The 17,694-nt window shown below is 42.8% G+C and overlaps 1 long non-coding RNA gene across 1 annotated transcript in view; it reads left to right on the top strand.

Moving 5' to 3' along the window:
- The window catches only part of LOC106584627 (uncharacterized), a 43,484-nt gene extending 32,585 nt beyond the window's left edge, over positions 1 to 10,899 (top strand). Inside the window, exons 3-4 of the long non-coding RNA XR_001323790.3 lie at positions 4,925 to 5,009; positions 8,491 to 10,899. This is a non-coding gene — a long non-coding RNA (uncharacterized LOC106584627). The remainder of the gene's footprint in view (positions 1 to 4,924; positions 5,010 to 8,490) is intronic.
- The last annotated feature ends 6,795 nt before the right edge of the window (positions 10,900 to 17,694 follow it).

The following is a 17,694-nucleotide window of genomic DNA, read 5'->3' as shown; positions in this document are numbered from 1 at the left end:
GGCGAATTTGCCAATCTTGGTGTTCTCTGGCAAATGCCAAACGTCCTGCACGGTGTTGGGCTGTAAGCACAACCCCCACCTGTGGACGTCGGGCCCTCATACCACCCTCATGGAGTCTGTTTCTGACCGTTTGAGCAGACACATGCACATTTGTGGCCTGTTGGAGGTCATTTTGCAGGGCTCTGGCAGTGCTCCTCCTGCTCCTCCTTGCACAAAGGCGGAGGTAGCGGTCCTGCTGCTGGGTTGTTGCCCTCCTACGGCCTCCTCCACGTTTCCTGATGTACTGGCCTGTCTCCTGGTAGCGCCTCCATGCTCTGGACACTACGCTGACAGACACAGCAAACCTTCTTGCCACAGCTCGCATTGATGTGCCATCCTGGATGAGCTGCACTACCTGAGCCACTTGTGTGGGTTGTAGACTCCGTCTCATGCTACCACTAGAGTGAAAGCACCGCCAGCATTCAAAAGTGACCAAAACATCAGCCAGGAAGCATAAGAACTGAGAAGTGGTCTGTGGTCCCCACCTGCAGAACCACTCCTTTATTGGGGGTGTCTTGCTAATTGCCTATACTTTCCACCTGTTGTCTATTCCATTTGCACAACAGCATGTGACATTTATTGTCAATCAGTGTTGCTTCCTAAGTGGACAGTTTGATTTCACAGAAGTGTGATTGACTTGGAGTTACATTGTGTTGTTTAAGTGTTCCCTTTATTTTTTTGAGCAGTGTATTTTTTGTTCATATGATTTAAAAAGCGAGTCATCTGGAGTAGGCAGTGCCATTAGTTTGTAAGTAAAGAGTTAATCAATGGGATTTTTCCATAAATAGACAAGTATTTACCTCTCCATGGTTGAAGAATCTTATCTATTTTTGCTAACTTTCTATTGAAATTAGTTCTGGTAAATTCATTTATATTTTTTGAGATGTGAATATGTCTACTTCACCATCCGCCCATTTTATTGGTAAGCTACAAGGTAGTGTAAACACTTTTATTAACGATCCAATACGTAATATGGCACATTGTCAAAATTAGGTTTTAATCCAGAGAGGATAGAAAAGTGATCAAGATCTTCAATGAGACTGTGCAGGGATCCAGATTGCGGATTTAAGAAAAAACTAAGGTCATCGGCATACATTGATACTTGTTTTTATCCCCTGGATTTGTAACCCCTTGATGTTCTTGTTGGATCTAATTTTAATAGCTAGCATTTCAATAGCCAAAATAAATAGATATGGCGACCTCAGACAGCCTTGTTTTACTCCTCTTAAAAGCTCAATACTTTCTGAGAATTAACCATTATTTACTATTTTACATCTGGGATTACTACATGACTATAACCCATTTTATAAGATATTCACCAAAATTAAAGTAATCCGGGCATTTATATATAAATTCTAGTTGTACTTAATCAAATACCTTTTCAAAATCTGCTATGAAGACCAGGCCTGGTATCTTCGATGTTTCATAATATTCAATTGTTTCAAGTAATTTTCGTATATTGTCGTATAAAAAACCTGTCTGATCAGGATGAAAAATAGCTGATAAAACCTTTTTTATTCTATGTGATATGCATTTCGCCCGGATTTTCGCATTGCAACATTGAAGTATTAGAGGCGTCCAGTTTTTTAAATGGACCGGATCTTCATACTTACCACCTGGGTCCTGTTTTAGTAGTAATGAAATCAGACCTTATTGTTGAGTACCTGAAAGTCTACCATTTGTATAAGAGTAATTAAAACATGCTAATAATGGATCTTTGAGTACATCAAAAAGGTCTGATATCCCTCTACTGGTATACCGTCAAGCCCCGGTGTTTTTCCAAACTGAAAAGATTTTAACGCCTCAAAGTTCCTCTTCTGTAAGTTGGCCTTCACACAGGTCTTTCTGTAAATGTTGTTAATTTTACATTATTATTAGGAAAGAAATACTTACAGTTAACATCATTCAGTGGAAATGGAGGAGACTACAGATCGCAAGTTAATTATCTCACGTCGTGGAAAAGATTTGTAATGTTGTACTTATTGTTGACGATATTCATGCTAATGTTGTGTTTTTGAGCTAGCGCCCAATAGACAGACTCCCATTCACTCCTTAATTAAAGGACAGTGGCCATTGTCCCAGAATACACCGTGCGGCCCATTGACGTAGCATGGGCAATGTTTCCCATCTTCTCAAAATGATATCTGCCATCGCGAATGTTAGACTTCACTCTGTGATCTGCATGTTGAACAGGGTGAGATTGTAGACTCCTAAATTGATAGGCGATTTTACAGTGAACTAGCTACTTTACATGTTGATGTTGTCATTGGTATTATTGTGTGTAGGTACGTTTGCATTAGAGAGCATTGCATGGCAATTGTGGATTTTGTAGTCGACTTGACCTGCAACAGATTTCCACAACAATATTCTATGTTGCTACCAACCTTATTATAATGTCAAAATGAAACATTTGTTAACATACAGTGCATTCGGAAAGTATTCAAACCCCTTGACCTTTTCCACATTTTGTTACGTTACAGCCTTATTCTAAAATGGATTAAATCATTCCCCCCCTCATCAATACAGACACAATAAACCATAATGACAAAGCAAAAACTGGTTTAGACATTTTAGCAAATGTGTTAAAAATGTTAAAACCGTATCACATTTGCATAAGTATTCAGACCCTTTACTCAGTACTTTGTTGAGGAACCTTTGGCAGCGATTACAGCCTCGAGTCTTTTTGGGTATAACGCTAGTTTCTCCCATTCTTCTCTGCAGATCCTCTCAAGCCCTGTCAGGTTTGATGGGGAGCATTGCTGCACAGCTATTTTCAGGTCTCTCCAGAGATGCTCGATCGAGATCAAGTCCGGGCCCTGGCTGGGTCACACAAGGACATGAATAGACTCCTGCATTGTCTTGACTGTGTGTTTAGGGTCGTTCTCCTGTTGGAAGGTGAACCTTCGCCCCAGTCTGAGGCCCTGAGCGCTTTGGAGCAGGTTTGCATCAAGGATCTCTCTGTATTTTGCTTCGTTCATATTTCCCTCGATGCTGACTTTTCTCCCAGTTCCTGTCGCTGAAAAACATCCCCACAGCATGATGCTGCCACCACCATGTTTCACAGTAGGGATGGTGCCAGGTTTCCTCCAGATGTGACGCTTGGCATTCAGGCCTGAGAGTTCAATCTTGGTTACATCAGGCCAGAGAATCTTGTTTCTCATTGTCTGCGAGTCCTTTAGGTGCCTTTTGGCAAACTCCAAGTGGTCTGTCTTGTGCCTTTTACTGAGGAGTGGCTTTCGTCTGCGCACTCTACCATAAAGGCCTGATTGGTGGAGTGCTGCAGAGATGGTTGTCCTTCTGGAAGGTACTCCCATCTCCACAGAGGAACTCTGGAGCTCTCTCAAAGTGACCATCGCGTTCTTGGTCACCTCCCCGAACAAGGCCCTTCTCCCCGATTGCTCAGTTTGACTGGGCGGCCAGCTCTAGGAAGAGTCTTGGTGGTTCCAAACTTCTTCCATTTAAGAATGATGGAGGCTATTGTGTTCTTGGGAACTTCAATTTTTTTTTGTACCTTTTTCGTACCATTTCTAAAAACCTGTTTTTGCTTTGTCATTATGGGGTATTTTGTGTAGATTTTTTTTTGTTATCCATTTTAGAATAAGGCTGTAACGTAACAATGTGGAAAAAGTCAAAGGGGTCTGAATACTTTCCGAATGCACTGTATATATCCAAAATCAAACCTTGTGGAATGCCACATGTGATGTGTATTTTCTGAGTTACGTTCACCAAGGGTGACAAACTCTCAGCTGGTTAAATACTGGACCGGAGAGGCCAACCCACCTCTCCAGACTGTTCAGAAGAACATCATGGTCAAGTGTCGAATGCAGCACTTAAATACAAGAGTACAAGGACAGAAAGCTGTTTGGCATCTATGTTGGCTCTAAGATTATTTACCACTTTAACTAAGGCAGTCTCTGTGCTGTGGTGGGTCCGAAAATACAGTTGGCACTTAATCATTTAGCTGTTTTAAAAACAAATTTCTCCAGAATTTTACTTAAGAATGGAAAGTTGGAGATTGTCCAAACCATTTTTAATATTTGAAGAATCTACATTACTTTTCTTCAGAAGGGGTTTCACCATAGAAGTTGTTAGTGCAGTGGGGAATGTGCCTGTGAACAGGGAGTGATTAACAATAACTTGCACTTCAGATGTGCAATTAAAAACTGTTTTGAAGGTGGTGGGGATAGGATCGAGAAGGCAGGTAGAAGGCTTAAGTTGTGATATCACTTTCCTGAGCATGTCTGTGTCAACCAAGGCAAATAAATCCATAGTGCCTTTGCACGGTAGGCTAGGGCACATATCATCCAACTTCTCATCAGGTCTTGCTAGACTGATACCCAGCCTAATGTTTTATCTCTGAAATTTGCCGCAAACTCATCACATCTAGATGTGGAGGAAAGTTCACATAGGTTTGCAGGGGTAGGATTTATCAGGCCATCAATGGTCGAGAATAATTATTTGGATTATTAGTGATCAAGTTAGAAAAATGAGCCCGTCTGGCATTTCTAATTGCCTTGTTATATATGCCAAGTTGCTCTCTCAGAATATCATAATGGACCCTGCAACTGACTTTCTCCACTTCCGCTCAGCAATTTCTCTTTAATTGATTAGTGTCCTCACTCATCCAAGGGGCTCTCTGTTTGGATGTGGCCTTTTTCAACTTTAATGGAGCTATGGCATCAATGGTTGCCCTTAATTTGCTATTAAAGTTAAGTCAACTAAGTCATCACAAGAGAAAGGCAGAATAGGTGATGGAGTATTGTTCATACGCTCAATAAAATCTGTAGCAACATTTACATTTTAGTCATTTAGCAGACGCACTTATCCAGAGCGACTTACAGTAGTGAATGCATACATTTCATACCATGCATTTTTTTTGTACTAGCCCCCCGTGGGAATCGAACCCACAACCCTGGAGTTGCACACACCATGCTCTACCAACTGAGCCACAGGGAAGGCCAACTTCAGAGGTAAGATATAATTTCTTAATGTGTTCAGTATTACACGGTGCTAAGGGCAACAAGGTAGTAAAAAATACACAGTGGCGTTCAAATAACGCAACATCAACAATTAGAGAAAATGTCAATAGAAAACCCCTTGGTAATAATCAGGTCCAGAGTATGGCTGCGGTTATGGGTGGGCCCAGTAACATGTTGGATAAAGTCCATAGAGCTCAAAAGATACAGAAATCCAATGACCTTGGAGTCAGTCTCTTTGTCCACATGAATATTAAAATCACCCAGCACAATGATTTTATCATAGTTCACAAGGACAATAGTTCAGAGAAATCAGTAAATAAAGTGGGGCAGTGCTTTGGTGGCCTATACAGGCCAGCACTGGTGGCTGACATTTAAACAGTATAGCATGATGCTCAAAAGACCCAAAGTTGCCAAATTACAGCTGAGAGCATTAGTAAAAATAGAGGCCTTTCCCCCACCCTTTTTCCCTTCTCTAAAAGAGTATGAAAAGCTGTAGTCGGGGGGGAGACGCTACAGTCTAAAGACCGTGAGAAACATGCAGTCAACTTTGCGGTCAGTAATGAGGTCATTCACAAAAAAGGTTTTACAAGTGATTGCTCTAACATTTTAAAAGTGCCATATTCAATGAGTGTGGGCACTCTGGTATCTGCCTAGAGGTAACCCATAGAATAACAACCACGTTTTCTGACAGTCTCCAATCTATCAGAATGGTAGGACGACAGTTTGTATAAACTCACTAGAAGGCGGAGTTAAAGGAACATAAATTAGGTTACTCACAATAACCATAGTGCCATTTCAATAGGAGTTAATGTGGTTTCCAAGTCCTCTGTTGCTCATTCTGACAGGGAGAACTGGAGCACTACAAGACCCTGACTGTCAGTCTCTAAAACAGTTTGCAATGTTGCTGGAAATAATCCTGGAACCCCTGCGGTTAGGGTGAATCATGTCTCTTTTAAAAAGTGCTCGTTGCTCCCACAGCAAACCAAAGTGGTCACAAAAGTGACCACTTTTGCAAAGTTTCTTCAGGTATATTTTAGGGAAAGAGTCGGCTGAAACGTTCCAAACCCCTTCAGTAGCATGGGAGGGGGCCAGAGATAATTATTATCTTCCCTGTGCTAGCGAGGGTCTTTAAAAAAAAATTGTAGTCCTACCTCAGTTCTGGAAGGTCGTCTAAAACGAAGGTTGTTAAAACCTACGTGAGTGACGAACTGTAGGCAGGAGAAAGTCATGGACACAGGCTCCTGGGTGACAGTGGACCTTAGTCGGTCCACAGACCGTAGGCAGGCCAAAATCTCTCACCATCGAGCTGCCCACAATGATGGTGCTAGTGATGGAATCCGATGGGGGGAAAAAACCTGCTGAACTGTGGTGGCCGTGGAGGAGGGTGAAGCTGGGCGGCCGCCAGCTGTTGGTATAGACCTTGGATCCGTGCTGACTCCTGGTGCTGGTAGGTCTGCCTCAAGCGGTGCAAAGCTGTTTGATAGCTGGGTCAGATCTTCTCGGATAGATGGGTGGCCAGACTGCCTCCCCGACCTCCTACGCCTTGAGAGTGTCCAGTCTCTCATGGGCCGCGGAGTTGAGCTTAACGTCTGTCCGTTGGATTGGGCCCGATCAACCAACTCATCGACAGCTTTGCTTTAGGAGGCATTTAAAACTCAGATTCGGTTTGCCTGGGTTACAGCAAGGTCAACAACATGATTTTTGAATGACTACCTCATCTCGGTACCCCACACATACAATTATGCCCTCCGCACCTCTCTGATTCAGAGGGGTTGAGTTAAATGCGGAAGACACATTTCAGTTGAATGCATTCAGTTGTACGACTGACTTGGTATCCCCCTTTCCTTTTACACATTTTCAAGCATAGTGGTGGCTGCATCGTGTTATAGGTATGCTTGTAATTGTTAAGGACTGGGGAGTTTTTCAGGATAAAAAAGAAACGTAATGGAGCTAAGCACAGGTAAAATCCTAGAGCACCAATTGGTTCAGTCTGCTTTCCACACTAGGAGATGGATTCACCTTTCAGCAGAACGATAAAATAAAACACAAAGCCAAATCTACACTGGAGTTGCTTAGCAAGAAAACAGTGAATGTTCCTGAGTGACTGAGTTAGATTTTCAAGCAGATTTAAGTAAAAACTATGGCAAGACCTGAAAATGGTTGCCTAGCAATGATCAACAACCAATTTTACAGAGCTTTAAGAATTGTGAAAACAATAAGGGGCAAATGTTGCACAATCCAGTGGTGGGAAGCTGTTAGAGACTTACCCATAAAGACTTCCAAAGATGCTTCTACAAAGTATTGACTCAGGGGTGTGAAACCTTACAGTACCAGTCAAAAGTTTGGACACACCTACTCATTCAAGGGTTTGTCTATATTTTGACCATTTTCTACAATATAGAATAATAGTGAAGACATCAAAACTATGAAATACACATATGGGATCATGTAGCAAACAAAAAAGTGTTAAATCAAAATATATTTTAGATTCTTCAAAGTATTTACCCTTTGCCTTGATGACAGCTTTGCACACTCTTGGCAATCTCTCAATCAGCTTCACCTGGAATGCTTTTCCAACAGTCTTGAAGGAGTTCGTTCCAACAGATGCTGAGCTTGTTGGCTACTTTTCCTTCACTCTGCATTCCAACTCATGTCAAAGCATCTCAATTGGGTTGAGGCCGGGTGATTGTGGAGGCCGGGTGATTGTGGAGGCCGGGTGATTGTGGAGGCCGGGTGATTGTGGAGGCCGGGTGATTGTGGAGGCCGGGTGATTGTGGAGGCCGGGTGATTGTGGAGGCCAGGTGATCTGATGCAGCACTCCATCACTCTCCTTCTTTGTCAACTATTTCAATAGTTTTGATGTCTTCACTATTGTTCTACAATGTAGAAAATAGTAAAAATAAAGAAAACACCTTGAATGAGTACATGTATCCAAACTTTTTACTGGTACTGTATGTCAATTAGATAATCCTGTACTTCATTTTCAATACATTTTCAAACATTTCTAAACACGTTTTCACTTTGTTATTATGGGGTATTGTGTGTCCATTCTTGGGCTAGCTTCTACCTAGCCGAGTTCTGTTAGGAGAAAACAGATCTGAATTGGCACAGCACAGGCCCAAATACATCCTAAAAATATTTTATTCCCCTATAAAAACCTTGTATCAAATAAAACATTATATAAATGATTAATATAATTATTCACCCTTAGAGTGCTTTACAAATATTGTTTCAAACAGAGGGTTCCTGACATGAAGGATTATTTGTCTTATACTGTTCAAATATATTGGGAAGCTATGCGTAATTGTAAAATATAATACATCTCATTCCCATAAATTCTCATAACACCAGCGTTGGCTCCCTCTGACCGTCATGGACAAACAATATACCATACAACTCACAAGGCCCAGGCGCTTCTCTTGGTACAACTTGTGTCCATATGATATTTATTGAAAATGTTCTTATATTTTAGATTTGAAGAGGTCTAGGGGGCGGATGTCCTACGGAGACGATCCCCACCTGCTTCAAGATGTCCACGATCTTCCCCGTGCCAAGAAACGGAAAGTAACTGAACTGAATGATTACTGACCCGTAGTACTCACGTCCATCATCATGAAGTGATTCGAGAGGCTAGTCAAAGACCACATCACCTCTTCCCTCCCTGACACACTCAACCCTCTCCAATTCGCCTACCGCCCTGACAGATCCACGGACGATGCAATCGCCATTGCACTACACACTGCCCTCACCCACCTGGACAAAGGGAATGCATATGTGAGGATGCTGTTCATCAACTACAGCTTGGACTTCAATACCATAGTGCCCTCTAAGCTCACCACAAAGCTCATGGCCCTGGGACTGAACTCCTCCCTATGCAACTGGATCCTGGACTTCCTGAAGGGCCGTCCCCAGGTGGTGAAGGTAGACAACATCACCTCCTCAACACTGATTCTCAACACGGGGAGGTAGGCAGCCAGGTAAACAACCTCTCCCTCAACGTGAGCAAAACAAAGGTGCTGATTGTGGACTTCAGTTGGATCCAGGCTGGTCACGCCCTCATCAACGGGCTGCTGTGTAAAGTTCTTCTGTGTACACATCTCCGAGGAGCTGAAATGGTTTATCATTGCTAGAGTTGTTAATATGTATCTTATTCTTTTTTTTAATTTTTTTATTATAAATGTTTTATTTCACTGCATTGTTGGAACTCGGATCTCAAGAATTTCACTGTACCCTGTAATTACATCTGCAACCTTGTACATGTGACTATTAAACTAATCTAAATAATACAAAAAAATGTTTTTGGATTGCCCCGGTCGAGACGCATTTAATGGTACCAGATCAATTTACTTCTTCTTCTGTGGATTTTTTATGGCAGTTGGCAACCAACTTTAATGTGCATTACTGCCACCAAATGGACTGGAGTGTGGACCAGAGATGGGGAAGGTCTAAATCCTACCCAATATTCTCATCTCCCTAAGGAAACGAAATACATAAATACTACCTCCCCTGAAGATTTCCCCAGCAGTTCACTTAATCCTGGCTCTTCAACCCCATTACTCCTCAAATCTAATCACAATCGGGGAACAATCACATATTTCTGCCACTGAAATAGAACATGTTCCACTGTCTCCATCTCCTCCTGACAATCACACCTCCCAGTTGGATGTTTCCCACCAATTTCAATGTACTATTGAGCCTGGTGTGTCCCAGTCTCAGCCATGTGACTACACTTTCCTCCCTTCTCTCTCAGCCTGACGACCTCCCTGCCCCACCTTTCCCTGAATCTTATACAGGTGTCTTCCCTTTCCCACAACTCTTGCCATTTGTTTTTAACCACTGTTTTTATAAACCCCTTGGCTTCTGCTTTACTGATTGACAATTCCATCTCAACATTAGGATGTTTAAGAGCCTGCTTGGCGATAACATCCACCTCCTCATTCCCCTCTACTCCCACATGAGCTGATACTCAGAGGAACATCACAAATGCGCCATCTATCACCAAATACAAACACTGCAAAACCTCGTACAATACATCTTGTCTGCTCCAAGACACAAATTCATTTAAGCTCATCAGTGCTGCACAGGAGTCAGAGCAGATTACTACCCTGTCTGGCCTCACCTCCTCCACCCACTCTGCAGCCAAGAGTTTGACCATCAACTCCATTGTGTAAACAGATAAATGATCCGTTGCTCTTTTTGCCACTGCCACCTTCAACTCAGCAACACTAAAAGCTGCTCCTGTCCTCCCTGTTTTAGGGTCCTTAGATCCATCTGTGAATATACTCAAGAAAGCATAGTATTATTGTGTTCTTAAATGTTCACTTACAACTGAATCTAGGCCTTCCTCAACAGCTCGTACCCTCTCAAGCAACCCTAGATCCATTACTGGCTGAGGGAGCAGTAAGCAGTTCACCTTATCTCGCACGAAAGTTTGTAGCTGTCGACGTCACATGAGCCTCTCTGAGCCAATGGAAATTTAGCAGGCACGCTTATGAAACTAGGCAGTGTAGTACCACTTACATCCACTGGATGGCAGTATAATGCACACAATTGGAAGAACAGCAGCGAGCTGAAACCAGCCATATGTCAGACACTGTATATGTCAATGTATGATTTAAATCGATAAAACAAAGTTAAAACAGCCTAGTGCCCGCCATACATTTTTGTCAGCTCGAGGATACTGACTAGTAATTCAAACTCATGTATTAACAGTGACTCGCTGTTGTGATGTTCTGTGTTTTCATTTCAACAAGCTCACCAGTGTTTTTCTATATAAATTAGCATATATATATTTATGGTCAAAGATGATCTACTTGATATGTTGGCATATTGATGTTATTATATTATTTTCTTTTTTGACCAAGTCTATCCATGCCCCCCCCCCCCCAGCAACATGGGTTTCTTGTCAGTCCCCTTTTTTGCGGCAGTAATCGTCTGATTTATAAATAGATTCAAGGAGCTATCATCGTTAAGTAACATAGTAGATGGGAAGCATTGAATATTTTACATTCATGCCCTTCTAAATGAATTTTGTAACTTTGTCCCAAAAGCATTTAACTGCAGAGCACTCCCACATCATATGAAGGAATGTGCTTATCTAATTTGGAGGACAGAGTGAACATTTGGGAGGTGGGGACAATTTCATCTGAAAATATTTCCTTGGTGTTAACTACAGTCTGTGAACAGGAAGCGGCGCAGGTCCTAATCCAGGCACTTGTCATCTCCTGTCTGGATTACTGCAACTCGCTGTTGGCTGGGCTCCCTGCCTGTGCCATTAAACCCCTACAACTCATCCAGAACGCCGCAGCCCGTCTGGTGTTCAACCTTCCCAAGTTCTCTCACGTCACCCCGCTCCTCCGCTCTCTCCACTGGCTTCCAGTCGAAGCTCGCATCCGCTACAAGACCATGGTGCTTGCCTACGGAGCTGTGAGGGGAACGGCACCTCCGTACCTTCAGGCTCTGATCAGGCCCTACACCCAAACAAGGGCACTCCGTTCATCCACCTCTGGCCTGCTCGCCTCCCTACCTCTGAGGAAGCACAGTTCCCGCTCAGCCCAGTCAAAACTGTTCGCTGCTCTGGCACCCCAATGGTGGAACAAGCTCCCTCACGACGCCAGGACAGCGGAGTCAATCACCACCTTCCGGAGACACCTGAAACCCCACCTCTTCAAGGAATACCTGGGATAGGATAAAGTAATCCTTCTAACCCCCCCCTTAAAAGATTTAGATGCACTATTGTAAAGTGGTTGTTCCACTGGATATTATAGGTGAATGCACCAATTTGTAAGTCGCTCTGGATAAGAGCGTCTGCTAAATGACTAAAATGTAAAATGTAAATGTAAATGTCCAATGTATAACTTGATGGTTTGGATTATGGGATATCAAGGTAATGTTTTTTACCTTGGTATTCCATAATCTGTTCACGTTAAAGGGTTGTTCATATTCGCTTAGATTTGTGGACCATACTATTTTAATGGTTAGCTCAGAATATGAGCTTTCCAAAAGTTGTTTACATATTATAGAGATCAGTCCTTTCGGGAGCCCAGATAAATTATTTATAAATCCCATCATTGGATGGTCCTGTAGTTGGGTTTCCCAGCATTGATAAATTGTAAATATATAAAAAGGACTTGCCTGGTAATGTGTGTCTTTCAAATCTTGGAATATTCTAAAAACCATTAGTCCATGATACTGGCAAGGGTACGGATTCCACATTTGGACCATTGGAGGGATGCAAAAGGCCGCCCTTCAGATCACAAGACATTATTGGTAAATATAGGATTATGGGCATGTCATTTTGATTCCCAGTTACATTGGTTATCAATTTTGCACCAAATAGAGATTGTGTGAACAATAATTGAACCAAAGCATAGTGAGCAATAAGAGGACCAAAGCATAATTTCCATTGTTTAAGGGTTATATCAGTGAAGACCACCTCTTCCAGGGCAATAGGAGACACCATATTTCTCTCTATACACCGCCAGTGGGGCGGAAGAATCACGTCTAAACCAATTTAGGATGGGACTCCTACGTCTTTCCCTCTTTAAAAGTTTGTTAATTTTATTCAGAATCGCTTACTTTGCCATATTAATTTTGAAACCGCACTGTATTTCACCCAAATAGCCAGAAGAGTGAGACAATTGAAGCATTGAACTACAGAAATTCAGTCGTGGCAATATATTCATTTTGACAATAGACAAACTACCAGTTAAATATTATTTGTCAATAATAAATGTGTAGCTATACGCTTTGTCAATACTTAGTAAGTTCATAGGATTTTGTTGATTAATACATTGTTGTTGGTTGTGGTGCAGAAGAGCAGCACAAAAATGTTCCCTCTACAGGTGGCTAAGGATTTGGCCACCTCCATGTAGATGCAATTTGTCTTTTTCCCCTGCCCCGCTACAAAGTTTCTCCCTGCAGGCGGTCACTGAGTCCGAGGTGCTAAAGGAGCTCCTGAAACCTGCCCCCAAAAACCATCTGGGTCAGATGGTTTAGACTCTTTCTTCTTTAAGGTTGCTGCCCCTATCATCGCCAAGCCTATCTCTGACCTTTTTAACCTGTCTCTCCTTTCTGGGGAGATTCCCATTGCTTGGAAGGCAGCCACGGTGTGTCCTTTATTTAAAGGAGGAGATCAAGCTGATCCTAACTGTTATAGGCCTATTTCTATTTTGCCCTGTTTATCAAAAGTGTTGGAAAAACTTGTCAATAATGAACTGACTGGCTTTCTTGATGTCTATAGTACACTGCGCAAAAAAATAAAGGGAACACTTAAACAACACAATGTAACTCCAAGTCAATCACACTTCTGTGAAATCAAACTGTCCACTTAGGAAGCAACACTGATTGACAATACATTTCACATGCTGTTGTGCAAATGGAATAGACAACAGGTGGACATTATAGGCAATTAGCAAGACACCCCCAATAAAGGAGTGGTTCTGCAGGTGGGGACCACAGACCACTTCTCAGTTCCTATGCTTCCTGGCTGATGTTTTGGTCACTTTTGAATGCTGGCGGTGCTTTCACTCTAGTGGTAGCATGAGACGGAGTCTACAACCCACACAAGTGGCTCAGGTAGTGCAGCTCATCCAGGATGGCACATCAATGCGAGCTGTGGCAAGAAGGTTTGCTGTGTCTGTCAGCGTAGTGTCCAGAGCATGGAGGCGCTACCAGGAGACAGGCCAGTACATCAGGAGACGTGGAGGAGGCCGTAGGAGGGCAACAACCCAGCAGCAGGACCGCTACCTCCGCCTTTGTGCAAGGAGGAGCAGGAGAAGCACTGCCAGAGCCCTGCAAAATGACCTCCAGCAGGCCACAAATGTGCATGTGTCTGCTCAAACGGTCAGAAACAGACTCCATGAGGGTGGTATGAGGGCCCGACATCCAGGTGGGGGTTGTGCTTACAGCCCAACACCGTGCAGAACGTTTGGCATTTGCCAGAGAACACCAAGATTGGCAAATTTTCCACTGGCGCCCTGTGCTCTTCACAGATGAAAGCAGGTTCACACTGAGCACGTGACAGACGTGACAGAGTCTGGAGACGCCATGGAGAACGTTCTGCTGCCTGCAACATCCTCCAGCATGACCGGTTTGGCGGTGGGTCAGTCATGGTGTGGGGTGGCATTTCTTTGGGGGGCCGCACAGCCCTCCATGTGCTCGCCAGAGGTAGCCTGACTGCCATTAGGTACCGAGATGAGATCCTCAGACCCCTTGTGAGACCATATGCTGGTGCGGTTGGCCCTGGGTTCCTCCTAATGCAAGACAATGCTAGACCTCATGTGGCTGGAGTGTGTCAGCAGTTCCTGCAAGAGGAAGGCATTGATGCTATGGACTGGCCCGCCCGTTCCCCAGACCTGAATCCAATTGAGCACATCTGGGACATCATGTCTCGCTCCATCCACCAACGCCACGTTGCACCACAGACTGTCCAGGAGTTGGCGGATGCTTTAGTCCAGGTCTGGGAGGAGATCCCTCAGGAGACCATCCGCCACCTCATCAGGAGCATGCCCAGGCGTTGTAGGGAGGTCTTACAGGCACGTGGAGGCCACACACACTACTGAGCCTCATTTTGACTTGTTTTAAGGACATTACATCAAAGTTGGATCAGCCTGTAGTGTGGTTTTCCACTTTAGTTTTGAGTGTGACTCCAAATCTAGACCTCCATGGGTTGATAAATTGGATTTCCATTGATTATTTTTGTGTGATTTTGTTGTCAGCACATTCAACTATGTAAAGAAAAAAGTATTTAATAAGATTATTTCTTTCATTCAGATCTAGGATATGTTGTTTAAGTGTTCCCTTTATATTTTTGAGCAGTATATTTTCTCTGGTATGCAATCTGGTTTCCGCTCAGGTTATGGATGTGTCACTGCAACCTTAAAGGTCCTCAATGATGTCACCATTGCCCTTAATAGTTGCACAATGTTGGTCTACTATTTTTATTGACTTGGCCAAAGCTTTTGATAAGGTAGACCATTCCATTCTTGTGGGCCGGATAAGGAGTATTGGTGTCTCTGAGGGGTCTTTGGCCTGGTTTGCTAACTACCTCTCTCAAAGAGTGCACTGTATGAAGTCAGAACATCTGCTGTCTTAGCCACTGCCTGAACACCTCCAAAACAAAGGTCATGGGGTTTGGTAAGAAGAATGCCCCTCTCCCCACAGGTGTGATTACTACCTCTGAGAGTTTAGAGCTTGAGGTAGTCACCTCATACAAGTACTTGGGAGTATGGCTAGACAGTACACTGTCCTTCTCTCAGCACATATCAAAGCTGCAGGCTAAAGTTAAATCTAGACTTGGTTTCCTTCATCATAATTGCTCCTCTTTCACCCCAGCTGCCAAACTTACCTTGATTCAGATGACCATCCTAACCATGCTAGATTTCGGAGACGTTATTTATACATAGGAAGGTTTGGGTTTCTCGAGCGGCTAAATGTTCTTTACCATTCGGCCATCAGATTTGCCACCAATGCTTCTTATAGGACACATCACTGCACTCTATACTCCTCAGTAAACTAGTCATCTCTGTATACCCGTCGCAAGACCCACTGGTTGATGCTTATTTATAAAACCCTCTTAGGCCTCACTCCCCCCTATCTGATATATCTACTGCAGCCCTCATCCTCTACATACAACACCCGTTCTGCCAGTCACATTCTGTTAAAGGTCCCCAAGCGCACTCATCCCTGGGTCGCTCGTCTTATCAGTTCGCTGTAGCTAGCAACTGGAATGAGCTGCAAACAAACTCAAACTGGACAGTTTTATCTCAATCTCTTCATTCAAAGACTCAATCATGGACACTCTTACTGACAGTTGTGGGTCCTTTGCGTGATGTACTGTATTGTTGTCTCTACCTTCTTGCCCTTTGTGCTGTTGTCTGTGCCCAAAAATGTACCATGCTTTGTGCTGCTACCATGTTGTGTTGCTACCATGCTGTGTTGTCATGTGTTGCTGCCATGCTATGTTGTTGTCTTAGGTCTCTCTTCATGTACTGTAATGTTGTGTTGTCTCTCTTGTCGTGATCTGTGTTTTGTCCTATATTTTTTATATTTTTTATTTTCTATCCCAGCCCCCATTCCCGTAGGAGGCCTTTTGGTAGGCCATCATTGGAAATAAGAATTTGTTCTTAACCGACTTGCCTAGTTAAATAAAGGTAAAACATTTTTTCAGAATATTAGTATATCAAAGTGGCAATAAATACACATTCTAATGTGTATTCTAAAGTGGCCTTCCCTGTAGCTCAGTTGGTAGAGCATGGTGTTTGCAACACCAGGGTTGTGGGTTCGATTCCCACGGGGGGCCAGCACAGGAAAAAAAAAAAAAAAAAATGTATGAAATGTATGCATTCACTACTGTAAGTCGCTCTGGATAAGAGCGTCTGCTAAATGACTAAAATGTAAATGTAAAATGTAATGGCTTTACATTATAGCATCATCTAACAATAGATTTCAGTGGAATTCAAATATGTCAGATGAGGAAATCAAATGCATCTTATCAAACGTTTAATTTATAAAGTCAACATTTGCCAGAAAACATATGCTGTGCAACTCCCAATGGAAATCTGAGCCTGAATTTTTGTGATGGAACTCTGTGAGAACAAGGTTGAGAACAAAGTGATTGAGACACAAGAAACAGCTTTGAGATGTGGACTGACTCTGGGTAATGCCTCTGTACTGTCAATGTAAAAACAACCAATTTAGAACATACATTTAATCTTATAATAAAGATTATACCATGTTATGTCTCTTGATGTACAGTACCAGTCAAAAGTTTGAACACACCTACTCATTCCAGGGTTTTTCTTTATTTTTCTACATTGTAGAATAATAGTGAAGACATCAAAACTATGAAATAACACATATGGAATCAAATCTTCAAAGTAGCCACCTTGACGACAGCTTTGCACACTCTTGGCATTCTCTCAACCAGCTTTGTGAGGTAGTCACCTGGAATGCATTTCAATTAACAGGTGTGCCTTGTTAAAAGTTAATTTGTGTAATTTCATTCCTTAATGCGTTTGAGCCAAGCAGTTGTGTTATGATAAGGTAGGGGTGGTATACAGAAGATAGCATTATTTGGTAAAATACCAAGTCCATATTATGGCAAGAACAGCTCAAATAATCAAAGAGAAATGACAGTCCATCATTACTTTAAGACATGAAGGTCAGTCAATACGGAACATTTTAAGAACTTTGAAAGTTTCTTCAAGTACAGTCGCAAAAACCATCAAGCGCTATGATGAAACTGGCTCTCATGAGGACTGCCACAGGAAAGGAAGACCCAGAGTTACCTCTGCCGCAGAGGATAGCTCATTAGAGTTACCAGCCTCAGAAATTGTCAATTAACTGCCCCTCAGATTGCACCTCACAGAGTTCAAGTAACAAACACATCTCAACATCAACTGTTCAGAGGAGGCTGCATGAATCAGGCCTTCATGGTTGAATCGCTTTAAAGAAACCACTACCAAAGGACACCAATAAGAAGAAAAGACTTGCTTGGGCCAAGAAACACTAGCAATGGACATTAGACCAGTGGAAATCTGTCCTTTGATCTAATGAGTCCAAATGTTTTATTTTTTGTTTCCAACCGCCGTGTCATCCGTTCATGCAGAGTAGGTCAACGGATGATCTCTGCATGTGTGGCTCCCACCATGAAGCATGGAGGAGGAGGTGTGGG

Source organism: Salmo salar, chromosome 23 (assembly GCF_965601325.2).
Source record: "Salmo salar chromosome 23, fSalSal1, whole genome shotgun sequence".
Lineage (NCBI taxonomy): Eukaryota > Metazoa > Chordata > Actinopteri > Salmoniformes > Salmonidae > Salmo > Salmo salar.
Note: the sequence above shows the minus strand (reverse complement) of the source record. Positions and strands in the feature narration are given on the sequence as shown.